Source organism: Plectrocnemia conspersa, unplaced genomic scaffold (assembly GCF_051122295.1).
Source record: "Plectrocnemia conspersa isolate PC_06_02 unplaced genomic scaffold, ASM5112229v1 ptg000014l, whole genome shotgun sequence".
Lineage (NCBI taxonomy): Eukaryota > Metazoa > Arthropoda > Insecta > Trichoptera > Polycentropodidae > Plectrocnemia > Plectrocnemia conspersa.
Window position 1 is genome coordinate 7,021,111 of NW_028277178.1, and position 14,996 is coordinate 7,036,106.

Consider the following 14,996-nt stretch of genomic DNA (forward strand, 5'->3'; position numbering starts at 1 on the left):
TGTTTTATTGAATTATTGCTAGATTACGACAGTAAAAATACTACTAGCAAAGTATACTAACATTTTTTAGTGAACTGTGTGTAAACTGAGCACATGTAAATTTTTGTCTTTGCGCTCTTCGAACGTCATGCACTCCTACATGTTGGTACCGCACCGTTGAGCTGACAAGTTCAAAATACAAACTACCAAGCGAATTAGCAATTTGAAAGCTATATGTTAAATTACATTCAATGTATGATTAATGTTTATATTAATTTTAATTTATTTCAAAAATTAATTCAAAACGTGTAGCAACCCTAAATATAATATAGGATGTTTTACGTTTCGAATATAAGATTGGTTTATTATCAGAATGCTTTTTGGGTGCCAGATTTACACAATAGTTCGTTCGTCTGGGTACATAATTAAATAAGTAACCCATTTACCCGCACTTTTCTCGCTTATTCAAATAAATTAACTTCTTTAATTTATCTTATCTGTTTTAAGTAATTATTATTTTTGTATTACCACGAACTATATATTAAAAATGCAATATTGTTTAGGTACATACATATAATCTGAGACTACTCGTAAATCACTCTAAAACGAATACGTGATCTAGCACAAAGAGAAAATTTAATCAGAATATATACTTCTGCAAACGACTGAATGCAATCATTGCAATATATTTATATTAATAAAAGAAAATTGTATTATAAAGCTCAAAGTTCGACATGCTCACGACTTCAAAAGATTTAGAATTAAAATGACATAAACATACCTTGTACTCGATTGTAAAAGAAAAATATTCAGAGCCTTTTTCCTCTTTCTTACAGCGAAAGCTCTAAATTTACATACAATTTCAATAACGACGATATAATGACTTTGCCTGAGTTTTAAAAATATATGATTAAAAATTTAAATAAAAAGTATACATTGAAAGGCCAAGATTAATGATATCTTAAAAAATATATTAATATAATTTTGCTAAATACCGTTAGCATTGGTCCATAATTAAGTTTGCGTGTAATTTTATTACTCCATAAAATTCGAACTTTGCTCGTTTGAGGGTCTATCGAATTATAAAAGACACGTTTATGAAAATAATAGGACTGTTAACATGCAATGATATAAAAATATTATTATTTCTATTTAATTTAAGCAAATTAATATTTAAAAATTAGGAAATAATCACACAAATTATAATTTTACAAAGCGAGAAAAAGGTTTGTTTAGTTGAGCTATTTTAAAAGAATATATACAGGCCTTTAATAAATATTTTAAAATACACAACATTTATTATATGTATATAGATTAAAATAAAACGTTTGCACTTAAAAAAATATAGTGCTACATCATAATTTAAAATACCTACTCCGTATTATTAACAATCTCTAATATATATCTTATCAAAAAAACATAACACCAGAAACCACTCTTTTTTTAATGCAATATTTCATTTTCTCCACACATGATTTCAATACAAATTTGATTTTGACACGCGATTCAATTTATTATATTATAAATTAGTTTTACGACAAGTCGTTCAAATCTAACCCAGTTCTTATCAAAGGTCGTTTTATTTTGAGGTCACCTCTATAGATGATTATATAATCAATTTTATCAAATCAATCTCAAAATAATTTACAAAAAAACTTAAATTTCATTGTAATACTTCACTACTTCAAATAAAAAAGTCAATTAGATTTATTAAAAATATTACATTATATATAAGGTACGATTTTTAGAAACCATTTATAGCAAATTGCGATGTAAACTTTCGTATAATAAATGTTTGACATACTAAATACGATACATTCACAATTAGTATGGATTTCCAATAATATTAATTTTCTCTATTGTAGTAAAATGTCCATTATGTTAGATGTCTATTACTATGTCAAATACAATAGATGATCAATTATATTGGGTATGTTTTCAGTAATAGCAATTTCGTTTACACATTGTATATTAGTTAAGCATTTGTGTAACTTTTGGGTATGGTTCTTTTTTAATTTACATTTAATAATTTAATAAATCGATTTTAAGCTACGACATCGAAAATCAAAATAAATTGTATAATATTAAAAAAAATTTACGTTAAAATTAGCTGCGAAAGACTCGCCAAATAGGTCGTTAAATATCGATCCCTTAAAAAAATGGTTTATTGCGTCGATGTGAAAAACAATGTTAACTGTCATGCATTTAAGACGCGTGGTTTTTGCTTTACAGAAAAATATTGAATACACACAAAATATGAACATAGAATTTGTATTCAATTTTAATGAAATATTAAAAATCAAGAACTCTAAAAACAAATGTAGAAAAGTGATGCAAATGTAAAATAATAAACTTTTTCAGTCTCTTGAAATCTCTGAAAGCCGACTGAGCCTGTGTTTGAGTTTAGTATTGTTTCTGAAAACTTTTGTCGCGTGTGTTTCATGGTGTTTATAGCTTACCGTTTGCCATCGTCAACTTTTTATCAGTATGAAACATATCTAAATAATTATTGATAAAACGATTTTTTATTTAACATATCGCACGAAAAACAATTTTTTTGCGAAATGTAATCAGAAATATATTTTCTTAATAATAACTTAGTTGCTGAAAGATTGCCAATCCAATAAATTAGTTGCTGAAAGATTAAAAAGAAGTAAATAAATTAATTTTGCTTTTTATTTTTACCCTTTCGAAATTAACTAAAAGTACTTTCGTAAAGTGTTTGTTTTCAAAGCTATCGCTAAATTAATAAATGTCAAAATCTATTGCTTATGATTTTTATTGTATGGCTTTATTTTTATTCTACCTATTTGCACTGAGGTGTAAACCAATTAATTTTTTTTAAGATAATAATACCGGGATTTAAAATTTCAGAAAATATACATATATTTATACAGTATCTATTTTATTAAAGGTGTGTCTAATTACATTTATCATATATTAACCTAGTTTATTTGAACATATAAAACGTATAAATATATAATAAACGTGAGAAATTAGTACCATATAATATACATATATTGACGGACGTAAAAATTAACGAACGCTACATCAAAAGGTCGTCCTTTTTTTTGGGTACGAAGTATATAATTATATATATATTTTATGGTGGTTAATTTATCTGATTTTAAATTTGGACCATATAAAAAATAATTATATTATATGTACATAAAAAAGTTCTATAATAGGAGCAAAAGTTTGTATTGAAAATAATAATTTTAAAGTAGTTTAAGAGCAATAGTTGCTATAAGTTAGCCTAAATATTTTTTTTAATTCAGATCCACAATTTTTTTTTGTGAGCGTTGAAAAATATTAATATATAAATTTATTTATAGTTTAAACACATGAAAGGGCTCGCCCGTCCCAATATATTGTTGCCAGCAAAAATGTATTATTACCATGAACTAAAGGATTAACATAAACTTTATGAAGTGCTGATCATTGTCAACTCTTGCGGATTTTAAACTTGAAAGCATTATAAAATTTTGAATGAAGTTTGTATAATATTCTATTTATAATTCATCTAATTGTACAAGCATAATTTGCTTTTTCACACAAATATTTTTTTTGATTTAGAAATCGATAACAAATATTAATTATTTAATTAAATAATTTATTAATATAGAGATAAAAAGCGATCAAGACTCTAAAGATCATAAATTATTGACGGTAAATTTTAACAATATAATTAAATGCCGTTTTTTGTGTACAACCGTCCCCCGAGTATGACATATGCATTTTAAAAAAATACTGTTTAATGATACCGAAACAAAATTTGTCATAAAACTTACATTGGGAAACAATACTATCGGATTGTTAAATAGGGATTTCTTGTCCTTTTTCGATACACTGCTCTCATTATCCACTAAATGTGTTTTTTAAAATAGAAGAATAATCGGAGAATTTTTCATCTTAAAAATTGTGTAAAATATATATTTAATATGAAGAAATCAAGTATTATTTTGAAATAAAAATAACCGAATACCCGTCAAAAATAACAGGACACTCGGTTGTTCTTAAAACGTGCGGGTGACCGGGTACCCGATTCTAGTTCTACTCAGGCTGAAATTCCTAATAGTTGCGCATTTTTTCAAGTCATTTAAGCACCTATTAAAAATCAGGTAAATTTAGAGCCAACCGCATTATTGTTTAACTTTACCTTGTAAAAACGGGTTAAGTTGACCGTCAGATAATTACAAAGAATAATTCAAACAATGCTTTTTCGATAAAGTATCTATGTATGTTTTAGTGTTTTGTTAGGGAAACTATTGTTTTTTGCAGATTTCTAACGGTTATTGATGAAACCTTCACAATAGAAATATTATATGTCACGCTTTAAAATTAGAACAAAATCATTTATATAAAAATTAATAATTTAGACTATTAACCATTTCACTGTAGCAGTCATTTTTGCGCGCTATTTTGAAATTCATGGCATATTTAAAAAAATATTTTGGTTCAATTAATTTAAGTGATTTACAGCCTTAAGTTGTAGTAAATAACTATATTATTGTACTTAAAGGTTTATGGTACTTTTAGGTGCCCAATGAATACTGGCAATTTTCTTGATGACTTTTATAGAAACCATCTGCGGTGAAAGGGTTAATGTGCTTTATTTAAAACCAGATCATATAAATTCCAGGTACCCGGAATATCCCGAAATAGTATTGCAATCAATGTTTCGGGTTTTATAAATGTCCATGTATGTAGCAACCCTAGAGTTATACGTTTTTTTGCTTTTAATTTATAACTCTGAATATACATATCTCAACATTATTTTAATCAAATATTCGTGAATACAAATTTCAATATAGTGACAGATTTTTAAAAAGATCTGGAAGCAAATTACCATTTTTCAAAGATCTACGATCTGTATCAGCTTAGCTCCCTAATATTAATATGGGATTTTAATGTCAGTTAGCTGCCATTTCCATAGTGAATATATCTGAAGAGTTTTCATTTAAAATTTCACAGCTTTCATCCTATACAACCATATGTGTGTATGCCTATATTTTTATTGTGTGTGAATTAGTTTTATGAATCCTTAAAATTATATGTATTCAACTATATTTTGTACACTTGATTTTTTGGCGAAACCTTTACTAATGCTTTAAAAAAAAATCAAAAATATTACGAAAAAATGACTCTTTAAACGACTATTATGCGATTCATTTTAGTACATTCCACACAATTTGCGACTATATGCGGATAGTGGTTTTTGAACGCCAGTAATGGCTTTCTAGTGCTTTTAAATATAAAATATTTTTTTTACAAAATTTCGTTTTCCTTCCGAGATTGAATTTCAACTCGACTTCAGTTATCTTTTCGTATTATTTCTGGCTGATTAAATTAATATTGACATTAGTTTATATACCATCATAGATTAATTATTTTATTTAATTTGTAAAAATATCAAATGTATGTGTTTATAAAAAATCTATTGTAAAAATAATTTCAGTAACGAACTTAAAAATATCCTTAAATAAGACACAAAACATATTGTTTTAAGTATTAAGATTAAATTTTAATTATGTTTTGCAACTAATAAATTATCACAAATAAAAATAAAACGTAGCCTTTGGACACTACCTGTATTTTTTTTTAACCTAGAAGCAGTTATCTGTCCCTTGAGATATATTCGTTAAATAAAAAATAGGAACGGTGTATAACAAAGTCTTGCAGTTTCTGATCTACGGGTATTCAATGAATTATCCAGCATGTATTAACTCTGTAATATCCTGGTGGTAAATGTCACGCATGTATCACCGTCTATTGCATCGTGAAGATGAAATTTTCTACTACACGTTGACCGGAATGTAAAACGGAGCTCGATAAATCTCGCGAGTGCTTTCACAAGCTTGTTAAAGGTGGAGGATACCTTACTACTGTGCAGTTTAAAAAGCGGAAAATTGGAATGCGAAAGGACTTATATACTACTATAAAATATACATAGCTTATTTTAATAGAGTTGATCCCAGAAAAAGACAAGTAAAAAACAGGGAATTTGATTTATATATATTCTATCAAAATATACATGATATATAGTCTATCAAAATAGACATGATATAAAGCCCCTGCTTTGTATTCTCCGGTGACGTTGGATGTATATGTATACAAAAGTTGAGCAGGATTTGTTGTAACAAATATATCGAACAAACTGAAACAAACTTCGACAAACTCGACGCTAAAGGCCATATGCCACTATATTATTGATTCCCTGAATTAACTTATCCCTGAATTATTTGAACAATATTAATAGTAGTTACATTAAAATATTTGTAAATAAACATTTTTAATGTTATGCTGCTCAAATTATTACATTTTTCTTCACTATAATCAAATCAATCTTATTCACTAAAAATATTAAATAAAATTTTCTTAATTAACGAATGATTCCATTGCATCTAAATATTCTTAGTTTAAATAGTTCAAGTAAAAATGCGCATCACTAATTTTATTAGCCAAATCTATTATATTTTCACTGAAATATTATATTCAGGTATACAAATTATTAATTAGCTTCAATAAAATTCCAAGGTTGTTATACATAATGATTATTTAACCGTTTAGTATCACAAACTTGCAACTAACAACTCCTATGAGACTGTGGTGAGCAAAATTATATTGGAAACTTTGATTCGTTAACTACTAACGATTAAAATTTTCTATTACTAATATTGGAAAAATCCAGTGAATGCATCTGTAAACATATTAAAAATTCAATATGTTTTTAAGAATTGCAAAAAGCGTTAGATCTGCGCCAGAAAAGTCTTATGGTATTAGTAATATAAACTTATACATATTTTTAAGCGAATGATACTTTCGTTTTTGTGCCAAAAGCTATAACAATCACAGATGATAACTTCTCAAATGCAGATTTAAGTTTCTCAATAGGTAAACATTTCCTTATTATTCTCTCACTGTATTAAACTTTCTAATAATAATTCGTGTCATTTAAATCAATGCAATAAAATATATTATTAGTAAATAAAATATTAAAAGCACTGCTAATAGGATATTTTTCATCAATGAAAGATAATTCTATTGCCATGTAAACTTATAAATATTTTTTTAATTAATGTGTTTTATTAAATTTTTAATTTTAATTTATAATATATTAGGTAGTATAGCTAGGTTTTTTTCTTGTACTTATAATTATTTAATTAGTTAAAAGTATTTATATTCTTGATTAAATTATATTTTTAGTTATCGCTGAGATGTATATAGTAAAATTTATGTATATAATGTTTTGCTTGCAAATATTTTTATTTATATAATATATAGTTTATAACTGTTGTTAATTTATTAATAATGCTTTTTAACATGATCACTGGATTAACATGCAAAGTTAGGTTTTGATATTATCCATTTTTTAGTTAAAAATAATCAGGCTGCTTTTTTAGAAATTTATCTGAGCTTATTTGGTGTGAGCTTCACTGGTGGTGAGTTCGCAATTTGCACTCTATTATAGTTCTAATTCAGTTATATGATAAATCAAGTATATTTTATTTTTTTTTTATTTTCAAGGAAAGTTTTTAATTTTTGCTTATAATTTTTTCTTGTACTAGGCAAAAGTAAACTTGGCAGTTTTAAAATCTATGTTAAATACTGTTTAGTATTTTTTTATGTTCTTGGTTAAATTATATTTTTTGTTATCGTTGTGACGTATATATTTTATGGACCATTTTTATCTGTAATATATTTTTTTTATAGCTGTTGTTAATTGAATAATAATGTCTTTTGAATTTTGTCTGGGCATATTTGATGTGAGCTTCACTGCTGGTAAGTTCACAATTTAAACTTTGGTATAGTTCCAATACAATAAAATGATCGATCAAGTATATTTTATTTTTTGAAAAAAATATTACATTTTATATTTTTTATTAGTAAAAAAAATAATTTATATTGTAGCTAGGTGCTCCTTATATAATTATATTTTTTTTGAATGATCTTTGTGTCTTGATATTTTCATATAAAGTTTGTTTGTTAATATTTTATTGTATTTGTGTTGTTATTAAATTGTACAAAATGCAATCATTATATGTATATTAATTTTTTGTAAGGGAAGTTAAGCGCATTGCCAAAAAATAATTTTAAGTGGACTAGCGGTATGATGCTAAAATTTATTTCCCGGAGCAATTTACACTTTTAAAATAAATGTGCATTGTTGGAAAATATATGAAAAATCAAATGTTTTCTAGAAAAATATTATTGAATCATACATTATATTTTGTTAAATACCATAGTATACCCTTATTTTTAAGCAAGAAACGAAATCTAAAAAACGATCGTTAGATATTCACAAAATATGTCATTGCAAAAGCAATACTATAAAAATAGAATGGCGATTCACTTACTTGATTGGTCCACGAAATTTTTCAATATTTGCCAATATATTAGCCAGAACACTGCTGCATTACTTCACTTCACTTCCGAACTAAAACTGAGATAATGGGAATTGATTGTATTGCAGTATTATTACTTTTTATTACTTCAACACAAAAACTTAACACATTTATATGCTTATTCAATTTAAAAAGATCTAAAGCTAATCTGCATTTTGTTTAAATTTTCTCAATATTTTTCCAAGCTAAAGCTAAAGAGTGCTATCCAGATCAGCAACATTGCTTGAGATGTTAAATTTATGCATAAGCTTATCTGCCAAATAAGCTTGAGTGTGGTATTATTAAAGAATATAAAACGATGGTTTGTGACTGACCAGCATTAATATGAGAGCTGTAGAATAATCTTTTTAAAATACAAGACTGCATTAGCAGATTATACTGTATTGCTTTAAATATATTTCTGACCTTTACTAATAAAATAACAGTTGTTACGGGTTAGATTTATATTTGCTCTCCACAAAGTTTCAAAAACGGTGTAGTCATAATCATGTTTCAGTTTCGGCTGTATAAGATGATATACTTAGAATTGCTTTCATAATATATTATGTTTTTTTTTAATGTATGGTGTATATATTTTTATTCCGCGGGCAAAATAATAAAAAAGGGAATCTATTGTATATTAGGGCTTTTTCCACAATTATTTAGTATACATTATTATACAATTACACTTGAAATTATAAAAAATATTACAACTTAATTAAATATTGGTTATTTTAGTATACAAATATGCGTAAAATAATTTCGTATTATTTAAGTCGATAAGAGGACACAAGTTTTACTGGACCGGCAATTTGTCGATCTGATATCGGATTATTTACAGTGTTCTCGGTACAAACTAATATTATCAAAATTATTATAATATTACGTTTGACTTGCTTTATGTAAATTCAATATCTCGCAAACAAACAGAAAAGCTTGCTGGTTTTTATTTCCGAATCTAAACTTTGCTTGGATTATAAAGTCAGAAACTTTTCGCCGTTCGTTGATTGGCCTAGGTTTACTCTATGATACGATTACAGTTAAAATTAATATTCTAAATTGGCGTTAATTCGATTTCCAGCTCTATCGGACTGTGTAATTTTACGAAGGCTTGCAATATAAACTCTATCATAGTTGCAGAATCAATATGTTGTTGGGTAAGCTTCGTGCCAGGGAGCTTTGGGGTGACTTTAAAAAGTTTTATTTGTCTTTGCTGAAACACAAAGCCAGCGACGAAGCTACTGTATCCTACTAGGTAAACCCAGAATTTAGATAGTATATTATATTAAAGTATTATTTAAAGGAATAACTTTCTATCGATTTTTATGCTAATTATATTAAATATTTTTTTTCTATATATTAGCATATTTAGAAAAATAACTTTACCAATCTTTTATTTTAATAATAACTGCTGGTTAATGTAGATGTACTACATACATGATAAGAGGCGTTGAGAATCGAGATAATCGACTTCAAAGTTATTTAAGCGTTTGCGAATATTAGGGATAACTAAACTTATGGGTCTAATTACCATTTATCAGAGCTATTAAGCTATTGAGTTGTGGCAGAATAAGAGATCACAAGTTGTGTTTCAAGTATGTTTTTTTTATCTCTAATCTTATGTATACTAACTATTGAAGGTTCAGGAAATAAATTTTTAAGCTTATTTGGTCATTCAACCACTTTTCAGAGAAAGCAACTTAACGACCCCTTAAAATCTTTCTGCTTTTAGAAAAATTCTGTGACAAATTTGTGTTATTTTTTTAATGTTTATCTACGGTACATATTTTATATATTAAAAAAAATATGGCGTTAAAAAATATGTTTAGATGCTTACATTGTATCATTGTATTATACATTGAAAATAAAGATAATGAAAATGCAAACATTATGTAAAAAAGGCACTTGATTATTAAAAATATGTTTAATATTAAAATGCCTTTTTTACATATGTATTTTACATATTTCTTATTAACAATTTAAGCGAAGAAGACATAGAGAAACCCCTAAACCTAATTCGTTTTCTTACAAAACTCATACGGTTAGCCATTCATGTTACGGGGTTTTGGTTATAATCCCAATAGCCGAAAGGCTGTCGGAAAGTTACCAGTTAGCTGTCAGCACCCTTAAGTATACGAGGAGAGGATTATGTGGTTGTTGGCATTTATTAAAAAAAGTTAAGTAAATTATTTACTATTATCGTACTACTTGATAAATTAACAGATTAAACCATTAGCAGTATAAATTATCTGCGTTACTTAAGCTAATAATATATTCTCAATGTTAATACATGCTCTTTAATATTAGTTTAATGTTAAAAAATAGTAAATATAACATGTATTGAGTTGTGCAAATTATTTTATAACAATATTAATAATGAAAATTATGTATTGCTATTTTAAAATGTTATGCCATCACAAACATATTATACATCCTTTTACAATGATGAATATTTAAATATGCTAGTAAAATCAAGATTTAATCTAGATTAATAACAAAATGTTTGAGATAAATATCATGACGCTTAAAAAGCTTATTTTTTTTACTAAAGCCACTATTTTTCAAGGCAATATATAACTATTATTCTTACATTAAATTAAATCTTCGAAGCGATATATTGCTTTTTTTTCAAGCGTAGTCTTACCCAGTTAATTTTGGGATTACCGAGGATTTTCAAACTTTTTTCTTTATAAAAAAAGTATTTAAGCGAAAGCGGATTAATATACCAACATTTATATTGTCTCCGTCTGGGGGTCTTTAAGGAATTTCCAAATCTACTCTCTCTCTAACCATTTATAACCATGATGGGTTTATGCCTTATCTTTTTCATGACGTTTCATTTCGAGAGCGTTAAATTTAGTTTTTTCATCGTATTGAACAATAAAACATCACTGTATTAAAATAATCATCTAAACGACAAGGAAGCTTTTACTCGTGATTGATTGTCAGGAATGTTTGACTCGAGAAGGGTTTGGAAAATAGATAAATTGTAGACGAGGTATCGTATTAGATTTGTTTCCAAAGGCAATCGGTTGTTGTTTACTAATATTTACTTATTCAACTATGTTTGGAATCACCGTATTTAAATATATTATTTGACTCATAATAAATTTAAATATCCAGGACCCTAATTGCCGACTTAGCATTTAGCCAAACCTTTAAAGGAAGGATATTCATTAATGCTATTAATTATTTACTAATTACACATAAAAGTCAATTGAACCACTTTGATAATCTTGAATTAATTCACGTAATCGCTTTACTCTATTTATAAACGCACTTTTCATTAAACTGTTTAATTGCCTTAATGTTATTATAAATTTATTTAAAATAAATACATATTTTTTAGATATCTTCAATTTAAAGATATTCTATTTATAAAAATCCATAATACAATTAATATTTGTGTGTATATATGTATAGTTATGCATATTAATAATGTATAAATATGCACATAATATGACTATAAATAAATTTACTATTAGTTTGAAAAATCTATTAAAATTAATTACTTTTTATATTCATTAAAAAGTAATGCAATTAAAACATTTAATTTTTTTAATGAAAATTTATTCTAATTTATAATTCAATTATTTGCTTATATACAATTTAGAATATAGACATGTATCTAATATAGAAAAGTTAAAATAAGTTTTAGGACGTAAAATAAATATAATACTTTTTATTAACTTGCATGTTTACTTCCAAAACTGGACTTTATTTAGTTTTAAAAGTATGAGTTGCGAAAGTTGATGATAAGCTTTTAGTCTTAAATTTAATTTTGCGTGTTTATACTTTGGTGTATAGATACATTTTATTACAATATTAAAATAAATTTCGTTTATCTTCTTTCTACTACATATTTCAAGGAAATTCGATTAGGTAATAATAGGTAGAGCAATTTAATACTGATTAGTTTATAAATATATTATTCTGTCTATTTGGCAAAGGTCAGCAAATGAATGAGTCGAATGAAACTCATTATTTGATTAGAGTCCCAGTGCTGAGATTTTCTATTTTTTCTTTTATTTGCCCTTCCTTTCAAACCTTGAAATATATTTACTTTGAAACAACTTCACTAATAGATATATTTTATTAACAAATTATAATATGCATAAAGTAAAACACTGATTCATAATGCATATAACGATATGTGAGGTATTGATATTTGAACTTTATACGGGCCCTTTGAATAATTTATACCCCATTTTGAGTCGTTAAGCCCTTACGTGTTTGGAAGCACATTATAAGAATTTCGTATTTCCATCAGGTGGCCATTCGAAAGGCTTTATTATAATTTTCTTAAGGCTCAAACACACCGGTGGCATTATAGAAAAAAGGAGCTTAAGATACCGCCATTAATTACTTTTATTATTATAACGCCGCCCTTAACGACTGAGAAAAAGTTTTTTTTTTCATTCGAAAACGAGGGTTGAATAGAAAAGACCCTCTTGATGGTAAACCTTTCGGTTGAATGAAGTTAATTTTTAAACACATTTTTTTATACCGAAACGTATCAATTACAAACTTTTCGTTTATTCTAATGGTTTATTAAAGGATTGTTTAACTTATATAGACTAATATCTAAAAAGTCTTGAATTTTAACCATATATTTAATGAACACTATTTTTTTTTTAAATTTATTTCGTAGCTCGAAAATAAAATTTTTTAGTAATCATTACATATTATATTTTCCAATTTTTTTAATAATGTAACTGATTTTAGTCTGGATTCTTACTACGTAGTGTCTCTTGATTGTGTTAACACCGTCGTAATGCACTAGGCTGGCATATTACCTATCCTGCTTCTAATAGGTTATTTTTGAAATTTAAAAAATTAAGTATTGTTATTTTATGCAGCAAATGTTTTTTTCAAAAAATATACTAGTTCCAGCATTTTATAAAAAACTTGAAAAAAAATGCTATTGCCATTACTATCTGTCTCCTATGCACAATATATAATTTATAATAGAAGTTAATTTATATATTATTATCATGTTTAAGTCAATTAGGTTATACTCATTTATTTTCATGAAAGAACTTGCCATCAAATAATAAATTTAATGACGGATTGCTTTTCTATATAAATACTGAAGCGTCAAAATAGAATTAGGGATTGATAAAAATATGTTCGGAATAAATCTGTTCACCATTTGTCAAAGTAATGATGATGCTAACATTTTGCTCAGTAAATATTAATTTATTAAAAATTCATAAAGAGTAACATTTACTAGATTTTTAATATCATTCCTGCTATTTTTAACATAAAATTGAAAAAAAATATAAAAAACCAAAATCATTGTAATGCTTATAATTGACTTCTATCTCAAAAGTTTGCTGATCAATGCTTTACGGTATTTTAGCTTATGCATTTTAATGCGATATACCCAAGCGTAGTCACGATTTCTTGAAAATTTAAATACATTGATTATGAACTTATGAATGTGTGATAAAACGGATGGAGATGAAACTTTTATAAAACTCCAGACACCAACTTTTCAATCAATAATTTCTGTTTAATTTTGTATACAAGTTACCATCGAACGCTATAAACACGATTAAACACTTTAGATGTATTATATACATATTCATGTAAAATAATATAATTATTTTATATTTTTAACTGTAAAATTTGGTTTCATATCGTCAATATTTATTATCAATTACATAGAACAGGTTAAAAAATGTATTTTTTTACGATGATGGAAAGATATTAATTGACAAAATCATGAAAAGTAAATATTTAGGTTTTAATATGTGTGTTTAATTAAAATCTAGTAAAAAATAATATGGAACGTTAGATGAATAAGCCATGAACTGACATTTTTTATTATATACGTACATATATGATCGTAGGTATGTACAACCTTGTTTATGTTCACTTAAATGTATATATAAAGAGACATATCATATTATGGCAAAAAGCAAGGGTTCGAACCGGAACTTAACCGAACACCGGAAAGACAGTTATTTTTGCTGGAACGAAAACCGGAACTGAACCGAAAAAAACATTGGTTTATTTCGGTTCAGTCCATGTTCAAGCACGCAGTCACAAAAAATGCAAGCTGTGCAACATTTGAAAAATATTTGGAACAAATTATAATTTTTAAAGAAAACAATTTCAATCACAAATGAACAAGCACTATCATCTAGTGAAACATCCGATGAAAAGGTTGACCATTTGGAGGATTTTTTAAGAAGTAAAGATTTAGCAATAGAGACATAGATTTTCTATTTCCACAGATGTAGACCCTAAATTAATAATAATTATCTTTAACAATGTACAAAGATTAGATAAAAAAAAACATGTTTTAGAATTTTGGGAGGAAAATAAAAATACATATACTTATATATATACAAAATTGCAATGATGGTTTTAAGAGCTCCTGCAACACAAGTTAGTGTTGAAAGGGCTTTCTCTGGCTTAAAGATTATTTTGCGAGACAATCGAAATAATTTATATAAAAATACCTTGTAAATTTATATTAATAATTAGAGAAAACTTTAATATTTTTTTAATTATAAATAAATATACATAAGAATCCTGTTTACTTCAACCATGAATATACAAATTTTCTTTGTTTACGTATGTTTCGTTGAATATCATATATTATATTATAATTAATATACCTTC